The sequence below is a fragment of the Pararge aegeria genome, chromosome 22 (assembly GCF_905163445.1).
Source record: "Pararge aegeria chromosome 22, ilParAegt1.1, whole genome shotgun sequence".
Taxonomy (NCBI): Eukaryota; Metazoa; Arthropoda; class Insecta; order Lepidoptera; family Nymphalidae; genus Pararge; species Pararge aegeria.
In genome coordinates this window covers 2,379,128-2,398,826 of record NC_053201.1, presented here as the reverse complement: position 1 = coordinate 2,398,826, position 19,699 = coordinate 2,379,128, and the positions used below count along the sequence as shown (strand labels likewise).

The window sequence follows — 19,699 nt, the reverse complement described above, 5'->3', positions numbered from 1 at the left end:
TCGTAGTATTTTTTTTTTATCTTTACACTACAGGGCATGGGTCTTCTCCCACATAGTCCAAGATGTGCCGCCAAGTGACCTACGATGTCTCATAGAAACCAATTTGGGGCATCGACTTAATTTAAATGCCAAAAGGTCATCCGACCAACATCTTAGACTGCACTTACATCGTTCTAGGATACCGTCCAAAATTCTAATAATTAGCTCATTAGAATCGTCGCGTCGCTCTGGCATCCCCCGACAAAGTATTTTTTAAACATTGGCCAAAAAGTGCACCAGATTCCAAACCTGAAACTACCACCAAAATAAAATAGTTGAATTTTAATTGTAATTTAAATTATTGTAATTTTAATTTTTAATTTTTGATTTTAATTAATTAATGTTTTTTTATTTAGTTAATTTTTAAATTTGAGTGGCTTCTATATTCATTGTTTATTTTCTCAGTTATAGTTACAGACCCGATGTAAAATGTTATTTCATTTTATTTTTATTTATTATAGCTAATTTCTAGAGGAATTCATTTGACTTTTTAAGCCGGAAAAGCAAACTGTTTCCATTTTATTTTATCTACCATGTTACCTATACATTGATTTTAGATATCGTTAGGTGAGGTAGGCAGGTCTATATTTTACTTCAAGCGCCGCTTACGTCATACAACGGAGTGCATTAAAAAACCTCGTTTATTTACGTAGTTTTTTTTTAACTAGGTCGCAATAATTGCGATATCTAACATCTGAACATGGCACTCTGTATACCATTTAGCTAGGTAGTTAGATACAGGCTTACGGTGGAAACACACTTTACAAATATGACGCAAAATACAACACGCGAGATTCCTTAAAAAGGTTTATTGCCTCGTTTCAACTTATTATGAGGTCTTAGGTTTATTTTCAGGTAAGATTAAATTAATAATATAATCAGTATGTACTGGTTATTTTTACTTGCCTAATTAAGTATTATTGAAGTTAAACTTCTAATGCGACTTCCAACAAGGTTGCGTTAAACGTTTAACGCTACCATTGAGATTGATGGGTATTTATATTATCAGCCAGATTTTGATATTATGATGGTGTAATTCATATTGACTTACGCCAACGTCCATACCATGTTGAATACACCGGTTCTCGTCCGATCACCGAAGTTAAGCAACATCGGGCGCGGTCAGTACTTGGATGGGTGACCGCCTGGGAACACCGCGTGATGTTGGCTTTTTGCTTTTTTTTAATAGAATCTAAAACAAATAAGAAAGTCATTTTTATGGCTTTTTTTACCTTGTTGTAAATACAATCAATAACGAAAAAGAAAGCCAACTTGGTGAATATTTTGCCTTCAGATTCTTGGTAAGAGCGTTAGAGCACACACAGTGTAAGATTTTCTACTTATCACGTGAAAGTTAACTAACTAACTAGCTTTCTACAAAAGGTACTAAAAGTAAGAAAACTATAAAAAATTAAATCTAACACTATATATAAATAATAATAATCATTTATTTCAGACGTTTTCATCCATAGATAATTAGTTTATTAGTAACAGTTTTTCCTTAACCACTGAGTTAGTATTGATTAGTTTAAATAATAAAAAAAAACCTTTACGCGCGGTTGAAGTAAATCTTATATAACTGTTTATTTTTGCCGAAGCGTAGTTCCAGAGACCAAGTTTTAAAAGAAGAGCATGAATTCGACATGTGTCGTAACTTTCACGCTTTAAGAGTCCAATATGAACGTGATGGGTCAATTTTCTCTTTTTTATACGTACCTACTTACGTATTTGTATACGCACCTGGAATCTAATCCAAGCCAACATCTCATCTTAACAATTATTCATTGAAAAGTCAACATCTCCTGAGGATGCTCCGGTTTCGGAGCGAAACGTGCGTAGAGGGTACATTGACGAGGATCTGTTTGGTGTGGAGTATACGGATTGAAGTAATTATAAATTATACCATACAGATTCTCCTGCTGTTCGCGGAGTATAGCAAACTAAGCTTAATTTTCATAATATCTAATCCAAGCCTCCTGGAACCATAACCTATTATTTTAAATAAGAGCATTTAGTCGCATTTAACTAATAACAATCAGTGGTCATGGTAACCGGAACTATTCTAAAATACATCAAAGAGGTTATTATCTATAACAATATGACATAAACTTACGACCAATCCAAATTATTATTTTTAAGTAGCCGAAACTGCACAGACGTCAGACATAAGCGTTACTTCTTTCAGAAAAAAATTGAGTTTGCCTAAAGAAGTTCAACTTCAATAAAAATAAACAATACTACACTGACCCGATTGTTGATCTCACACAGTGGCACAGTATAGAGCAGTCGAATCTGGCAGCAAATACCTATACCTAGAATGCAATTGTCGCTGGTACGTAAACGCTGTAAGAGAGAATTTGCTTACTAGGCACTTCGGTGGATTTTGCATCCACCCAATTAACCGTACCAATGTTGATTATGGTATTCTATTTTATACTTCTATAAATAGCACTATGATAAAGATAAATTATTTAGGAAGCCAATGCCGTTTACAGAATCATGAAAGGTGGGATGGATATTTTTTTATACGCATTTCCCCAAAAAGTGTCGTAAAAGTAAATTTTTTAAAAAAAGAACGGCTTCCAAATTTGAACTGTTTGAAACTGACATTTAGATTTTTGAGTATGGAATCAGAGGTTAATCACCAAATGCAGCCATGAGGGATATTAAATTATTTGTTGCAAATAATAAATTTATTGGTTCACAAGCTCTGGCAGACGTTACTGGTGAAGAAATTGATTATTGTGAGCTGCTGATCCTTGAACGAGATTTTGATGTTAATTTCTCTCTTCCTGAAGCTGAAACATTATTAAACTTCCTTAAAGACAAATTAGGATTGGAAATGATAAAACAAAGGGGGATCTTAACATACCTACCATTGATGCAGTTTTTGCAAGAAATATTGAAAAAATAGAACTCAAATATTTCGTATCTTAGTTTAGTTATCATAATCCTATTGTAAATGTTCCCAATGTAAGATTCGGATATTTATCCACTCGAATATAATAATTTAAAGATAAATAAAGTTTGTCTTAAAGAAACCATATGATTTCACTAAAAAAACAATTTCTACCCCTTCCTATTTTCATTTCTACATAACGAAGTTACACTTCTTCCACGCACTATTTTTATTTTTGACTGACAAAGATGATGATGGTATTTATAAAAAAAAATATCTTCAGACTGGAACACAGTGCAGAAATAAGCGAGGCCGTAATGAGGCATTTGCTTGATCAATTAGGCATTAGAAATCTACAGTCATCGGACTGAAACATGGCAAGAGTGGCTTCGCAGAAATTCATTTATTTCAAGTAGGCCTAATATAAGCACTTTTGAAACGTCAATTCTGTCTGTCTGTTTGTGACTCTACCACCGGTTCGGAAGGCAGATTCTACCGAGAAGAAGCCGGCAAGAAACTCAGCAGGTGCTCTTTTCCAACATCAAAAATTTACATTTTACATTTTATCGAAAGATTTTAGACTCTCAGTATTTACACACTACGACTTCGTTATACATTTATTTTGAATATTGATCTATTTCTTTTTCTACTCTCGTCTTGTGTTATTAAGTAAACAATCTTTTTGTTCAATTTTAGTATAAAGTGTGTTTTTATTTTATTTTTTACGAACGATAAGCCAGCGCTTGACGATAATCATGCCTGTAAGAAACTAATGACGTCTCGGAGTACGCTTGCCTGGAAAAAGCCTACTTACTCATTCTTGATTTAAAAATATAAAAAATAAGTCGGTTAAATAATAAGAAAAATCGTTGTTTGGACGTAATTTTTTTTGTAAACATTAGTTTTCATTCTAGGTATAAAGTATTGTTAAAAGAATAAGCGAATGTCTCCGAGAGCCAAAATAACGTCGCGTTTTAAAAGAACGTTTCCACCTTTATCGTTGCGGATAGAGCATTGCTGTTAACTTCTCTTTCGTTTGTAGATAGATAAAATAAACGGCAATTACATTAAAAAAGGTTTTGATTGCCTCCCGTAATAGTACCAGTGATACTAAATAGTTAGATAAAGATAATAATAGATAATTGGTAGGTAGAAGGTATAGCTTAGCAATACTAACGTTGGATATTTCTACAGGTACCTACTTAAGTAGGCAGTTAGATCAGGTAGTTACTATAGGTAGTGGTAGCATCGAAAGCCTACTGGTTAGAACTTCCGCGGGACTGAGTTCGATTCCTAGCACTCTCCTATAACTTTTCTAAGCTATGTGCGTTTTAAACAATAAAAATATCACTTGCTTCAACGTTGAAGAAAGACATCGCAATGAATATATACCTATCATACAGCGTGTAAATGAAAACCGAAATAATACTTCACAGGTTTTAGAAGTACATTATGTAATGTCTCTGAGAGTTATCTGTGGAACCGAAAACCTAAAAGTCTTTGAGTAAACCACTGCCATAGATTTTACCTAAAGAAATCAGATAGACTCTTGTCAGTTTATTAGGAACACGTTTCTATCAATGCGCGTCTCGGTCCTTCATCTTCAATGGAGTCGTCATAAGAAATATAAAAAAAAAGTGGATATAAACAATCGACTTACTAGAAACGGTCATAAATTAGTGATATCAGCATATCGTCTTAGGAAAGTACAGAAAATCTTTGTGGAGCTGTGTATATGCGTTTATAACATGCTACCGAAAGTAATATTAGATTTACCATTACATACGTTTAAATAATGTATAAAAACACATTTAATACATGGAGGTTACTATACTATTGATGAATATCTTAATGACAAGGTTGCCTGGAAGCAAGCCGCTCCGCTTTCATCTCACACAAGATAGAACAAAGATTGTAAAACGATGTTGGAAAGGAGCAACTGCTGAGTTTCTAGCCGGCTTCTTCTCGGTAGAATCTGCTTTCCGAACCGGTGGTAGAGTCACTACAAACAGACATACTGGACGTTTCAAAACTGCTTATATTAGGCCTACTTGAAATAAATGAATTTTGAATTTGAGTTTGAATTTGAAAACACTTAGAATGTTTTGAATTCGTTTGCATGGAATAATAAATTTATGTATACATGAAAATATATATATTTTTATACGCGCATTTATTTATTTATATGCTGCACCTACACACTCCACTACACTCTTGGCACTATCCCGTTCTTTTGCTGTAAGTCCTATCTACAAAGGTTGCCTGTAAGAGATTGCTTGCAGCAATAAGGCCGCCTATGCATGTCTACATTGTGTACTGTATACTACTGTTTCTTTTCCTGTTTGTTATACGTGCAATAAAGTGTTTCTTCTTCTTTCTACTTCTCTTCTAGAGCTATGTTTTACTGTAAGTTTTGCGGCCTTATAGCTACACAGCTATAAGGCCGCCAAACTTTATACATTGCGTAAACTATTTATTTCCATTTTTATGTGGTGCACAATAAAAGTGTATTCATTCATTCATTTATTCATCGTGAAGTAAACTTTACGCCTGTGAGCTCCCCATTATGTTCTCAAAGGCGTGTGGAGTCCACCAATCCGCACTGAGCTTGCCTGGTGGACTACAGCCTTAACCCTTCTTTCTGTGGGAGGAGACGCTTGCCCTGTAGTGGACCGATAATGAATTGACGTGATGATGACAATCGCGTGCATATAGGGTATGCAGACGATATAAAATGAAGAAAATCTCCAGCACGAGTTGTAAAAACTTAAGGATAGGCTTTTTACAACAAAGCCTATCCCTAAGTTTTTTATAACTCGTCTGGATTTTTTTTCAATTATTTTATTATCTACCCGCTTAGTGCGTACCCTGTGCATACTAATGCTAAAATTAAAATTAATGGGCAAGATTGCAAGAAGAAGCTACAGCTATTCTTTAAACAATGCTGAAATGCTGAAAAACGAAAGCACTATTTTCTGATCTGTCAATTTGGCACCATTGAACGAGGATTCATTCGAGGTATCATAATATTACTTAGGATTTTAGGGGCAGAATAAATTATAACAGTTTTATTATATAGATTGTGCTCTCTCGTCCAGTCTAACCGTTTTTAATTACTCTACTACCGGTTCGGAAGGGAGATACTACCGAGAAGAAGTCGGCTAAAAACTCAGCAGTTGCTCTTTTTCAATCTCATTATCTTACCTATAATTATTCTGTCTTGCGAGAGATGATTGCGGAGCGGATGTGGACTTTATCATTTACCATCTAAAGCCCAATCTTAAGCCAGCTTTTTTAATGACGTCGGTTAAAAAAGTGAAAAGGAAAATGATTCTAAAAACCTATCACATCTGAAAATGCAACAACCTTCCATTACAGTTTCAATACTGCGGCCTCTTTCGATAACATCAGAACGCATTTGAACCATTTTCAAACTTCGAATTCCTATTCTCTCCCTCGCCCGAACCCGCCCTAACGCCCCCGGATTGGCTACCGGTCATTGCTAAACAACGCAATCCACGAAACATGTCTATCCCTCACCAACATACCAGTTATAACCTACTGTTCACCCATCTCATTCCCGCACATAGATTATTACTATACAGATTACAGAAAGTTTATTACTAATGCGGGTTTTCTGCCTATTTTTGTGTTTTCATACGTAATTTTTTTTACTTGTAATGTTCTTGTAATGCAAACTTTAACACGTACACATTAGAGTTTATATTGTGTTGCTTGAGCGTGTCGTTTATGACGTTATACGTTGCGCGAGGAAGGTATAATTTTTAACACAGTTTTTTCGCTATACAATAATCGCCATATTATAAGTTGGTATAATGGCGTCGTGTTTTAAACTTTTAAATTGTAAACGTTTTGCCGTCGCCGGGTGCTTGTAATTATTGCTTATCAAGATTTTAGATAAAGCCTTTTTGAATAGTTTATTGGTATGTCCTTCCGGTTGTCCGTGGATATATTTTCCATAAAATGTTGCATAATAAATTCCTATCTAATAGGATATATGCATAGAGGATTTTATGCATTCGCTTATTTGCATACCGAATGGAAAATCATGATTTTCCAGATCAATAGCCCTACCAGGTACTCTAACCCACACAATTTTTTTAATTTATCTCGTACGTAAAAAAAACTTTTGTTTATGATGACCTTTTTTTATTCATTAAAAATTAAGAAAAAATAATGTATTTTTTTCTAATTTTTTTGTTTATTTTGTTATCACGCATCATAAGCAATTTAAATGTCACTTGTTTCAACAGTGAAGGATAAAATCGTGAAGAAACCTATACCGGAGAGTTTTTCGTCATGTTCTCAAAGGCGTGTAGAGTCGTGTTAGATTGCAGTTGCTAAAAAAATAGGGTAAACCAGGGTATTATATATATGATCCCCGGACGTCTAACAAAGCCAAAAGAGGGATATACCCAAACTTCCTTTTAGTGGGGGAGTCCTACATAACCTACGTCCTGTCCAAGGGTCAGAGGTAGAGTACAATAAAGGCCACCACGCCAAAAAAATAAAAGGTTTTATATATATATATTTATATATGTATATACTAGCGGACCCCAACGCCATCTGTCGGGCTGATTTGTGAATCTAAACAATCCAGGGTGCCACGCAAACGCATACCAAAAAATTCATTCAAATCGGTCCAGCCGTTTAGGAGGAGTTTAGTGACATACACACGCACACAAGAAATATGTATATAAGATTATATTCTGCAACATCAGGTACCACCCTAGTACATATGACTCTTCTTCCACCAAAACAATATTTAGTTAAGTATATCGTTTCTATTATAAATCATCTATTCCCAATTTGTAACTCCTCCTTTTCTCAATTATACAATACAAATCCGTGCTAACTTCTCTTTCCCGCCTATCGATCTTGTCAAACTCGCGTCACCGCCATAGATCATATCCTTGTCTTTGAGAATCTAGTAAAGGCCATTCTATTTTCAAAGCACTATGAACTGTATTATCAATGAGTATACAAACTGTTGTTCGTTGATATATTTAATATAATCATCGGATTTATCATAGATATAATGCTGAAATTCAAAATTCAAAATTCATTTATTTCAAGTAGGCCTAATTAATAAGCACTTTTGAAACGTCAAGTCATTCTGTTTGTAGTGACTCTACCACCGGTTCCGGTAAAGGCAGATTCCACTGAGAAGAGCCGGCAAGAAACTCAGTAGATTGTTTTTTTTCCAACATCATTTTAAAGTTTAACAATCTTTAGAATTTTTCTGTTTTGTGAGAGATGAGAGCGGAGTGGCCTGCTTCCAAGCACCCTTGTTCTTAAGGAATTCATCAATCGTGTAGTAACCACGATTTGTTATATGAGTTTTAATATATTGTTTAAACGTAGGTAAAGGTAGATCTAACATTACCTTCGGTATCATGTTATAAAAGCATAACACAAAGGATTTCTGTAGGTACTCAGACGATATGCAGATATCACTAATTTTTTTCCGACTGTTTATATCGACTTTTTTTCTATTTTCTATCACAGGCAAGGGCTAAATGGTGGTGGAATAAAAAAGAAATTAGGATGTGTCAACATAGATCAGTTAATTCATAAAAGTCGCGTTACTGGAACAGTTTAACATATAGATGCACATAAATACATGTCGGTGAACATGAACAAGGTAGGTGGCGTGTTCGTAATAAATAAGTCTTTAACTTAAAGGTTGCGGGTACTACTGCCGCTTTTTGTGCTCTCTATCCATCTTCCCTCGTATTCTTGCCAGTTTTACTTAAGTATGATTGAAGATCGATTATACAAATATGAACGCACCGCCACAGAATTAAGTACCTACAGAAATCGGGTACATGACTAATATCGAAGCATCAGAAACCACTCCACTTTAGTCGTGTTTCTCGAAGAGGCGTTTAGAAACTTCATTCCATTTAGCAGTTGACAGTAATTATTTAAGCTCTAATTTTCTACACGTTTACCATAAAATGGGGTGAAGTGAGACGTGCACTGCGCGTTTTCACTGTTTTTGGATAAACAAAAAATATGATAAGGTCCTTTATTAAAGCACCCGGTATTATTTTAAACCGTCCTGAAATTTGATCGGACACAATGCACTGTATGCAATAATAGCTGAACGAGGGTTCTGTATGTTTGTAATTCTTTGCGCACCACCTACTTTCCAACATGGACACGGTAGGTGGCGTGTCCAAAGACATATTCGTTATGGTCGCCAGTACTATGCTAAATGTCAATCCATTTTCATCTTATTCTTCTTTTACATAGACAACCGATTACATAATATATTCATTACCATCGGCGTCATTACCAACATTTTTGAAGTAATACTTCTTTCGGCGCGTAAGGGAAAAATGGTGACAGTAAATTTTAACGATGCGCGTGCACACCGTCACAAAATACCGACACCCTGAAGTTAGCTGTTAGGTTTGACATTGAACACTTTCAATTGTCAATTCGCTGCACTTTCCGGTGTTTTAATTGATTCAATTGTACAAAAATCTCAGATGTTAATGTTGAGTTGACTTGGTTTTCAGATGTTGGGAAAACTAGATAATGCTTTATAATAAAACTTTCATTGTAATAAATACCTTTTTTTTATTGTAAGTGTAGTTTTTTCTAAAAAAAAAAACAAGGCGAACGATAAAAAAATATTTTGATACGCCAAAGAAGTATAACTTCTAACGCGTCTAAATAAGTACACACAAATTTATTTTAAAAGCGATGGATACTGAGCTTGTATATTTCATTAACCGTTGGATGTTCATAGTTAGGTTTTATGTACGGATTTCCAATTCCAGGAAACTCCATTGCCTCGTGCCGCCTGTATTCAGCGACTTCCTGGAACTCGTATGATATTATGTCATCACCTTTTTCGATCTCTTCTAAGACTCTGTTTATCATAATAAGAGTAGTATAAAATTAATTCCTTCTCAAAAAATATCAAGGCAATCAAAAAGTCAAAGTGGTGGTACCATAGGTGGCACTTTGATGCGTACATGAGAATTGCACGGTAGTGATATGATGGCGATAACCATATTCGTACACTTAAAACTAAACCTACGAGGATTCCAAACTTGTCCTGGTCTAAGAAGAAGCCAACAACAAACTTATCCTGATGTTTTTTTTTTGTTATCACCATTTCGCATTGTGATTTAAAATTTTTAGAAGAGCAATAATAATTGGTTATAGCAATAATTCACAAACAAGTTTTTTTATCGACTAAGTAGTCCTTTATACTATAATAGGACTTTTCTATAAACTTACGTTTAATACAAACTTTGAACTTTTTAAGAGACATCTCCAAGATGTCAATGGGTATTATGTATTATTGTAGAATTGTATCCAATTTCCTTTAAACGAATTATGAATTTTATGTAACCTAATATTACAATTTAGGCGTCTCTAAGATATGTGCGTTTTAAGTAATAAAAAGAATAAGTACTTGATTCAACGGTGAAGGAAAACATCGTGGGGTAACCTGAATGCCTAAGAGTTCCACATAATGTTCTCAAAAGTGTTTGGAGTCCACCAATCCGCACTGGGCCAGCGTGGTGAACTAAGGCCTTAATCACTTCTCATTGTATGAGAAGACCCGTGCTCTGTAGTGGGCCGGTAACGATATCAATAAATTATATCGAGATTACAAATTTTATGACTACTGACATCGATTTCTAATCAACTATTCACCAAAAATAATACTTACCCAGCGATTGCAATGCAGTTCAAAGTTTGCAATTAATCACATACTCGAAGAACAATTATAGCGCCAATAATTATTCGGTATTCAATAATTATCAATAATTACTGAGTATGCAAACCAACCACGTTCCAAGTCATTTCCAGATAGATAAACTTTTGTTTTGCTAAACAAAAGTTTAACTATCAGGTTAAATCGTACAAAAAATTTATTAATGATATTAGTATAGATACGCTATTAGGTTCAAATTAATACCTTAAGTCTACGGTGAACATGGACACGGTAAATAGCGTGTTTATAATTAATACGTATTTAGCTTAAAGGTTGCCAGTACGAGGTATTACTGTTTTGTATGCTTGTCAATTATTCACATTCTGTCGTATTCTTGCCAATTTTATTTGTGTTTGATAAGATGTTGAACCTATGGGTTATACCACACAATTTAAAGGGATTATGTAGGTAGTATTCTACAGCACTCTTACACATAAAATGGAATGTAATGGCTTTTTTTAATTATTACTCTATCATTATTTAATTGATTTTAATTTTTTTTTTTTAACTCTTAACAATGCTTAAAAAATATAAAACATCCACCCTCCGCTTGCGGGGCTTTTGAATGCCCAAGCAACCGGCGGTCAGGGCTCCAGATTGAGGAACCTCCTCACAATACGAGCCGTTTTAAGGACTACTGCCTTCTGTATCCGACCCTTGATCCAACAACCAAGCGAAAGCTTCTTAAGATGTTGGTCGAAGCTTTTGGCGAGAAGACCATTGACTGAAACGACGATCGGAACAATAACGGTCGACTCAACATTCCACATGGCGGTAATCTCGTGAGCAAGGTCCATGTATTTAGATACTTTTTCCTTTTCAGCTTTCACCAGATTATCGTCATGTGGAATATTAATGTCAACAATTATTGCACGGCGCACTGATCGATCGACTAGCATTATATCAGGTCTACTAGCTGTAATATACCTGTCAGTGACAATCGTGCGATCTCAGTAGAGCAATGCACTGCTATTTTCAAGAACTGACTCCGGTAGAAAAGGTACGACCTTTTAGTAAGGCATCTCAAAATATTTAATTAATTATCATTAATATCAGCTCATGTTACAGTTTTCCAATCACATTGGGTTATATTTCATCCAATTTTCACTAAAGACGTTACGACGGAGTTGTGGATACGTCTCCAACATGGGATATATGATAGCCGTCTGGCTCAGTGGGCTGCCCTGTTTTCTGAGACCATGGCCGTGGTTTCGATTGCCACAACTGAAAAATGTTTGTGTGATGAACATGATTGCTTTTCTGTGTATGTGTTTTAGCACATAGTTTAAAATTATGCAATGGTTGGTTCAAAATTACCTTAGGAGTCATATTATAAAAGCATAAAGTCAATCCCACAAATGACTTCTGTACCTTTCGAAGTCGATATGCAGATGTCACTAACTTATGTCCATTTCGAATATGGCGGTGGTTTATATCCACTTTTTATTTAAGAGCAATGTTTTGTCTTACAAATACATATAGGTATTCTGAAGCTGCAGTAAGAAGATTTCTTAATAAATCAGAGAAGTGGTCGATTTCATCTTCGGGTGGCCGAGTTCGAATCCCAGCAACTCTAACCTCCACCTTCTCTGAGTAATGTGCGTTTCAAATAATTAAAATAACACTTGCTACAACGGTGAAGGAAAACATCGTGAGGAAACCTGCATGCCTGAGAGTTCTACATAATGTTATCAAAGGTGTGTGGTATCCACCAATCCGCACTGGGCCAGCATGGTGAACTAAGGCCTTAATCCCATCTCATTGTATGAGGAGACCCGTGCTCTGTAGTGGGCCGGTAACGATATCAATAAATTATATCGAGATTACAAATTTTATGACTACTGACATCGATTTCTAATCAACTTTTCACCAAAAATAATACTTACCCAGCGATTGCAATGCAGTCCAAAGTTTGCAATTAATCACATACTCGAAGAACAATTATAGCGCCAATAATTATTCGGTATTCAATAATTATCAATAATTACTGAGTATGCAAACCAACCACGTTCCAAGTCATTTCCAAGTATTGCTTGAGCAGGTTTTTATGTTTAAAGAGAAAATTCGTAGCGCATCGCTCGTGACGTTTCAGAGATCCTTGGAGAATTCAAATGAAACCATCAATCTAAAATTAAAACTTTGCGTGTCTCAAAGTTTTAATTTTAGATATTTATAACAAAGAAAAATATAAAAATCCAAAACTAAAAGAATATTAGAACAACTTACCCTAATAACGCATAACAATTATAAATGATCACCAAGTTCAATACCTTAGGTAAAATCATTTTTTTTATAATCAAACAAGAAACCACCTGTACTGCAAAGTCTCGATGCGTATACAAATGGTTTGTGCTCTTCTCGTACATTTTTTATCTAAGTCCTTATTTTTAACCTGTACTGTAACTGTATATCTTTGTCAAAGTCAAAGTCAAATATTTCTTTCTTCAAATTGGCACATAGATGGCACTTTTGATGCGTACATTACATGTTGAATATAACATAGAAGTTAGTTGATGGCGATAACTAAATTCGTCAACTTAAAACTAAAGCTACGAGGGTTCCAATCGTAGAAACGCGCCCTGGTCTAAGAAGAAGCCAAAAACAACCTTAGTCGGTTGTTTTTTTTTTGTTATCACCATCTCCCAGTAAATTTATATTAAGCTATGAAGCTAGAGCAATTCACACCCAAGCTTTTTATCGTTTAAGTAATCTTTAATATTATAATAGGATTTTTCAGTAAGCTTACGTTTTTATAAACTGAAGTATATTCATTCATTCATTCAAGAGCTAACTTGAAGTGGAATAAAAAATCCTCATGCCAACTATTAAGGAACCAGCGTTTAGTAAAACGAGCGTGCTTGTCACGATTTCTACACTCGTTTATGACATTAAACATAGTCATAATGGGTAGCCACCTACTATATCGTTAATCACGCGTGCCATACGCTCATTTGCTTCTTATAATACCTAACCGAGTGCTCACTAGAAGGTATTAAGGCCGTTTCCGCATATCTTGGTATTGAGTTTTGAAATTTAATAATAATATTAAACTTTATTCAGCTTCCACACATAAGTAAACTAATGAAAAAATTACATTAAAACTAATTATCCCTATCCCTATCCATTCTAATATCATAAATGTCAATGTAAGTTTGTTTGTTACGCTTTCACGCAAAAACGACTTTACCGATCCTCGTGAAACTTAGTAAACATATTTTTGGAAGTATTAGAAGTAATATAGGATACTTTTTATCCCGACATTAAGCTCGGTTCCTTTGGGAGAGGGGGTGAAAGTGCTTGACGATTTTACATCATAACTCCAACAAATTATAACCGATTTAAATAATATATTTTGTAATATAGAGGTTATAATATATGTTTAATTTTGCCCAAACTGTTGTTGGAGATAGAGGACAGAACTCCTCAGCGGACGGCAGCAAAACCCGTCATTTAAGGCTTAGCGATACTGAAAACTTGAATTTTTTTTAGAACTGCAACTAAATTTAATGCCACATTAAAAAACAAAATCATACGCATATCGCGGGTTACAGCTAGTATACTATATTACAAACTAAATGCCTTATCGAAAGGTGCTTCAGCTGAAAAGGCTGCTACCTCAGCATGATGCTGCAGTATTTGACTACTGCAGCGCTGATTTTCAGGTAAAGCCTTGATTGGCGTCATGGATTTGCTGGGAAAAGTTTAAGTAGATGCATAGTGAACTTGACAAGGAGAGGGTGTAAAAATTATCAAACGATACAATAGAAACATAGAAAAGGAATACTAATATTATAAATGTGAATGGAAGTTTGTTTTTTCAAGCGATAACTACTTAACCGATCTTCATGAAACTTTTTATATATATTCTTAGAGGTATTAGAATTAATATAGTATACTTTTCATTGAAAAAAAAATTACGTAAGATAAAAAAATGTTTGTGAATAAATCTCAAAATCTCATATATGACTATAGTCGAGACTATGTAGCAGTACGCTGCTTCCCAAAATTACGCGGGCGAAGCCGCAGGGCACTTCTAGTATATATATAAATTGATGTTAATCACGACAACAAGCAATTGGTCTGAAAGATCCTGAATTTCTTTTTATTAATCAGCTTTTTGATTTTCCTAAAATACCTTTTTAATATTCTTGAACGAAATCATTGACTTCATCATACGGGCTGGAGGTGGAAGGTCTTTCCAGATTTGATTGTTTTATTTTGTATGGTCATTACAAGCAATATATTTCATAATAATAGATACAAGCGGATCTTTGGAGAACTTTTTCTTAGATATAAATGTATACTTATATTAAAAAATAATAATATACATGATATATATAAATGCATAAGTTTAATCAATGTGTTCATTTATTACACCTTCGTTACTATACAATCGACGAATTTCTTACTGACAAGATAACTTGTAAGTTAACACGTAAGACAGAATCCGATTCACCGAAAATGTTGAACATTAAGGTACTTAGTGCCTGGGTGTTTATATGCATATAAGTATTTATGTATATTAACCATAAAAATATTCATCAGTCATCTTAGTACCCATAACACAAGCTACGCTTACTTTTGGGCTAAATGGCGATGGGTTTAGTGTCGTAGTATATTTATTTATTAATTAATAATCAATGTCTTCAGAACGCAGAATGTCTTTGCTACTTATCTACGCTCTTCTTATGGCAACAAAGACATATACATAGAATCTGCCTTCCGATCCGGCGATGGAGTCAATACATGTACCAATAGACAGAGTTGACGTGTATATATAAAAATGTCATATGGAAGTACAAGAAATAAATTAATTTTGATTTTTGATTGGTCAAAAGTCAAAGCCAAAAATATCTTTTTTCTTGTAAGTCCATAGGTTGCACGTTTGATGCGTACTTTAGATGACAATTATTTCTCCCGAAAGGCCATTTCTAAAACACTACGCGTAGAGTCGATCGTCGATCGATCATCAAAACTAGCTTGTAGTTAGTTAGTTAGTTTGTCGCATAAAGAACGTTATTAATTATAATAATTAAAATTATAGTCAGGTACCTATCTAATTATAAATTCATTGCTGCAAAAAATACTTCATTGCAATAATATTCCATTAATAATCCATATGTAACCCCACACATCTCCTTATAAGTCAAATGCTAGGTCATTTTGTATTCATAACCGGGCTACAATGACAGAATAATCGTTATTTTTTATTGCTATATTATCTAATAACATTTTTCTTTGTAAGATATACCTAATTACTTTGCGTTATGCGAATTTATATTTATTGTGACGACCTCAGCGCTGTGAATTTAAGTAGGGTCAATTTTGGAATTTATAATTTAAGATTTTTCTTTTGTCTGATCTGGTGAGAGGCTTTGGCCGTGGTAGTTGGTAGTTACCACCCGACCGACAAAGACGTGCCGCTAAGCGATTTAGTGTTCCGGTGTGATGTCGCGTAGAAACCGATTGGGGTATGATTACCACAATCGTGGTTACTACACGATTGATGAATTCCCTAACGATAAGGCTGCTTGGAAGCAGGCCACCCCGCTACCAACTCTCACAAAACAGAAAAATTCGAAAGATTGTTAAACTATAAAATTATGTTGGAAAAGAGCAATCTGCTGAGTTTCTTGCCTTCCGAACCGGTGGTAGAGTCACTACAAAAAGACTGACTTGACGTTTCAACAGTGCTTATAAATAAGGCCTACTTAATTTTTTTTTAATTTTGAATTTTATTCCCTAACAGGTTAGCCCGCTACCATCTTAGAGTGCATCAGAACTTACCACCAGGTGAAATTGTAGTCAAAGGCTAACTTGTAATGTTGCTATTTGGATGGAAATGATATTGAAGTCATACACGGAACAAGCAGTGTTTTAAAGTCTGAACAGTACACTTTTACTGGAAAATAAACGGTAGATACCCTATGCCCGTTTTCATTAAACCTAGCAAACCCGAATGCCTAATGAGTTGGGTGATGCGTGGAGAAAAAAAATCGTTTCACCAACTCTTAGCCTAACAAGGCGCTATCTTACTTTATGACAGAGATTCGGCGGTGTCTAATATTTTTCATAAGTTTTTATTTTACATTTTTAACCTTAAATATGATAATATAAACACAAAACACCACACCTTCTGGCAATAATTATAGATAAGTTACAAATATATGCCTGGGAATTTTTCAAATTTCAAATTCATGTGTATTTTGACATTATGATTCACATGACAGCCGGTTGGAGCAATGGGCAGCGACCCTGCTTTCGTCCAAGGCCGTGGGTTCGATTCCAACAGCTGGAAAGTGTTTGTGTAATGAACATGGATGTTAACATAGCATAACACAAGCTTTACTTTGGGGCTCGACGGCGATGTGTGTTTTGACGTAGTTAGAAAAGAATAGAAAAACTTTATTGCAACACAACACAATAGGAAAATAAAAGGAAAACAGTAATAGTACTTAGTGCTAGGATGCAAAGGCGGCCTTATCACTAAATGTGATCTTTTAAAGGCAACCTGAGCGTACGAAGTCCATAAAAAAGTGGAAAGTGGGTGGTGCATAAAGTGTTACAAAAAATAAAATAAACTTACATGAACATACATACTACAGTCTACATTTACATATTAACTACAAAAATACCGATATAAATTTATATATACTATAATAGATATTTATTTGACGGCCGATTGGCGCAGTTTGTAGCGATCCTGCTTTCTGAGTCCAAGGCCGTGGGTTCGATTCCCACAACTGGAAAATGTTCGTGTGATGAGCATGAATGTTTTTCAGTGTCTGGGTGTTTATATGTATATTCTAAGTATTTATGTATATTATTTATAACAAATATTCAACAGTCATCTTAGTACCCATAACACAAGCTACGCTTACTTTGGGGCTAGATGGTGATGTGTACATTGTCGTAATATATTTATTTATTTATTTATGCTATTATAAACTTACATAGTACTCAATTACATAGATAAGTAATATTTTTTTAAGCAATGTTTAAACAGGTTTACCTTTACCGAAAAATATTTTTTTATTTTATATTTTATTTATTTATTTATTTATTTCTATTTTGTTTCTCAATTAATGGATAATTTAATTTTATAAAGCTATAATTTATTTCTATAAATATACAATTCGTTATTTCTTATATATTTGTATATAGAGTTTTCATAATTACAGTACATTAGGGTATCATAGATGACTCTATTGGCGGCAATAATTACGGAGTTTGCCGCCTTCCTCATCAAAGGAGCCGACTGAACGATTCGTCTCGCCTATTTAATGCCAAGTGATTTGACCAAGCTAACTTGAGCCCCAGTTTAAAAGACTAATTTCAATTGTAAGTAAATTTTCGAGGTTATTTTATTCATCGATATAGTTTATTCTGTTACATTGTACCTAACAATGTAACAGAAGTCCCCCTACTATATAGCTACGTAGAAGTCCCTTATTTCCGTTATAATGAATACTTAGGTACTCCTAGGGAGTTATTTGACATTAACAAAATTAAGAAAGGTTTGTTTTAATGTAATGAAAAATCCCCTTTTTAATTTCAAAAAAAATCAAAATTCATTCAAGAGCATCGGTTGGCGGTACTATTTCGTTGGTAGGGTGATAACGGCCGAAGCCTCCCACTAGACCATACCAGGGAGAATTCGAAAATTATATCTTCCCAAAGGGCCTGGTATCGGACCTACCAAAAACATTTAAGATAAATGATGAAAGATAATAGAATATAATAGAAAGTCTATATTGCACATGAAAATAGAAACTAGGTCAACAAAACATACGATAATACTAAATATAGGCGCAAGGGCGGCCTTATCGCTTGAAGCGATCTGCTGCAGACAAGCTTTTGTTGCAGTGTGCAATAGGTAAATTTTAAAATGATGTACATAACATATACTATACATACTACATATATATAGTTAGAACATATAAAAATAATAAAAATAGGGTATATATATATAACCAGGGTGCCACATAAACGCATACAAAAAAATCATTCAAATCGGCCCAGACGTTTAGTATGAGTTCAGTGACATACACACGTATAGTAGAATTATATATAATATAATTATATTTGACGGCCGACTGGCGCAGTGGGCAGCGACCCTGCTTTCTGAGTCCTAGGCCGTGGGTTCGATTCCCACAACTGGAAAATGTTTGTGTGATGAACATAATTGTTTTTCAGTGTCTGGGTGTTTATCTGTATATTATAAGTATTTATGTGTATCATATTCATAAAAATATTCATCAGCTATCTTGGTACCCATAACACAAGCTACGCTTACTTTGGGACTAAATTGCGATGTGTGTATTGTCGTAGTATATTTATTTATTATTTATTTATTTAATATACAGATAATAAATAACAAATTGTATATAGAAAAATAATAAATATTGTTTCATTCAATTATTTAACAAATGTGTAAATATATACATATATTTATACATAGAAGCAAAGAATTAAACCAGTGCTAGTCAACGTAGGTCAGACACATTGGTTACATATAGCTAATGTTAAATACTCAAAGATATACCGGCTAATTATCTCATTACTACAGTTGATTGTTAATCGTGCGAGTAAGTCATCTTTGTTATTTTTTTTTGTAACCTTATGATGATAGTAAAGTAAAAAATAATGTTTTTCCTTACTTTATCTTTCTGTTATAAAATATATGAACGAACTGTTGCCCGCGTTTTATGTCACCGTTTAAAACGGTTTTTTAAAAATCTCCTGCAGGGCTAGCACGGGCAGGAGATACAAATTATATCCCCTATTAGGGGATATAATTTTCGTGTCGACCTCCTAAAGCCCGGTAAAATGGAACAGTAGAAGTTTACCTCCCTTTATTATTACACATCTATCTTCTATACATATAAAAGAGAAAGTGTGTGGGTATGTTACGTATAGGCTCCGAAACGACTGGACCGATTTCAATGAAACTTTCACGGAATCTCCGTATTGACCTGGCGAGTGATCCTGTAAAGTTT

General features: G+C 34.4%; 1 non-coding gene across 1 annotated transcript; it reads left to right on the top strand.

Moving 5' to 3' along the window:
- Positions 1–1,090: 1,090 nt before the first annotated feature.
- Positions 1,091–1,209, top strand: LOC120634020. Its single transcript, XR_005659226.1, has one exon. It is a non-coding gene; the product is annotated as a 5S ribosomal RNA (ribosomal RNA).
- Positions 1,210–19,699: the final 18,490 nt, after the last annotated feature.